Here is a 2165-nt window from a genome sequence, read left to right on the forward strand (position 1 = left end):
CATCCATATATATTAGAAAGCATAATAAGTTAATAAATAAAAAGTATATGAACCAATTAGAGTTCTAAAACGCAAGGGGAGACTATATTTTTCATTGTAACGTGCCGATTCTATCTAGCATTTGTTCTGAATCATACAAGCATTCACCCTTTGTCATATTCATCAACTTTAAATACATTGAACACGTAAAGCAATCTAAAACCTTAATATTATAGTTTGTAGTATAAAATATTTTTATAGATTATAGAACATTTTGTATGCAGTTTTTAGGAAAAAAAAATGTTTAATTTAAAAACATATTCATTCATAAATTTATTTGAACTTTGTTTTAATAAAATATGATTTTTTTTTTTAATTTTTCTTTTGAATCCAATATAAAATGCCGTGATCAAGTTAAAGTTGATTATTTAGTAAATAAGAGAAGTAATTTTGATAAAACTTATTATCATTTTGTAGAATGTTTTTAAATAAAAACTAAATATCCTCCTATTTAATTTCTATTAAGGATAATATATAAACATATTTTTATAAGCTATTTACATAAACATGATTAACAAATAATATAAATAAACAATTCATAAACACTTAACAAATTTTTTTTTGACCATATCATGTCATATTTATAACAACATTTGAATACTTTAGAACACGTAGCAAAAATTTATAAAATACAACCTAAAGTATCTAAGTAAAACATGAATTTGTTTCCATCTAAAAAATATTACAAAACCAAAAACGAATCATTTTGAACATTTCAAATCTAAAAGGCAATGTCATGCATATCTACAACCATTCAAAAAATTATTTAAACTTTGCGAATTATACATCTGAAAATAAATTAGGAACATATATTATCATTGGTGGTATCGTTTGGAATAATTTAAATTTTAACTAAAAAACACAAAATTCAAATAATTACCTAGTTTTGACATATGCACACAAATACACATTAAACAAAACCTAAAATAATCAACATCTACATACTTATATATCTTCTTTGACTCTCAATATCTTCTGCAAAATGCCTTTTAAAGATCTACCTAGTTACACAAATGTACAAGCATATATAGCTGTTATGTTGTTAGAAAAACCAAAAACAAACAATATGTAAAAAGCAAAACCATTATTGTTCTCAATGACGTACATGATCTGATTAATGTTGTTGGAAGACTCGAAACCGATTCACCTTCATGTTTATTTATCTGCCTCTCACTCTTACTTTTTCTCAAGTTTAACACCAGTATGATATTCCATAGTGGTGGTGAACAAAAACACCATGATCTATGAGAGGAAACAAAACAAAATTCAAACATACAACCTGAAAACCTGTTGAGAAACTGTGAGATAAAGAGCTAGCAGTGATGGAGGCGACAATATACAAACCCATGAAACCCATCAAACATACAAACCGAAAATCAGGGCATAGATCTGGATACAAACCTTTGAAATTGACACATGGATGCAATGTTCGACCATTCTAAAGATATATAGAAAGAGAGTGAATGAGGAGGAAACATGAGTTGTTGATGGTAGAAGGAGGTAGTGACAATTATAGATCGAGGGTTTGGTGGAAGGCAGAAGTAGTGAAGACTGAGGTGGCAGAGTTGGTAGTGCAACAGTGTAAGTGGTGTTGGTGTGACGATTGAGGTGTCGGGGATGATTGTTTGGCTGTGATATTGGCGGTTCGATAGAGGTGCACTAGTGGCAGTTCGACTAAGATGCGTTGGTGGTAATGTCGATGTAAAATAGTTGGTGGTGTTTGTATCTTTTCTTAATTAGAAAAAGGAGTTAAAAGAAAAACCAAATGACTTTGAAAATTAGAGTAACTCGTATGGTGCTCCATTTATACTATGTGATTTGTGTTATAATAATATTTGTATTTATTTTTGATTGGTTATTTCTTGTTTACAAGGATTATGATTTTAGACCATTAGATGTAAAATAAAAGCTTAAGATTTAAGCTCTTTGTTTTAAGACTTTGATCTTAAAACCTTTGGCATTCCTATTATCTATATATTAATTGCCAAAATTGGTTTGTGAGCAAATCACTATTCATTTCAAAATGAATGTTGACCGTAGGATATAAAAAAGTGTTAGATGTGGTAAATCATGTGGTAAGGAAAATTTCTCTAATTTCTAAAAAGTCCAATGAAAGTCACGTGTTT

The 2165-nt window shown here is 28.7% G+C and overlaps 1 long non-coding RNA gene across 2 annotated transcripts; it reads right to left on the bottom strand.

The window, feature by feature from the left end:
- Positions 1–906: 906 nt before the first annotated feature.
- Positions 907–1796, bottom strand: LOC145029120 (uncharacterized). 2 transcript variants are annotated; one of them, XR_013676379.1, is made up of 2 exons: positions 1145–1796; positions 907–1040 (listed from the first exon to the last, which is right to left on the bottom strand). It is a non-coding gene; the product is annotated as an uncharacterized LOC145029120 (long non-coding RNA). The 2 variants fall into 2 exon arrangements; XR_013676380.1 differs by having other exon boundaries at positions 907–1070.
- Between the last annotated feature and the right edge of the window lie 369 nt (positions 1797–2165).

Source organism: Lactuca saligna, chromosome 2 (assembly GCF_052625555.1).
Source record: "Lactuca saligna cultivar CGN05327 chromosome 2, ASM5262555v1, whole genome shotgun sequence".
Taxonomy (NCBI): Eukaryota; Viridiplantae; Streptophyta; class Magnoliopsida; order Asterales; family Asteraceae; genus Lactuca; species Lactuca saligna.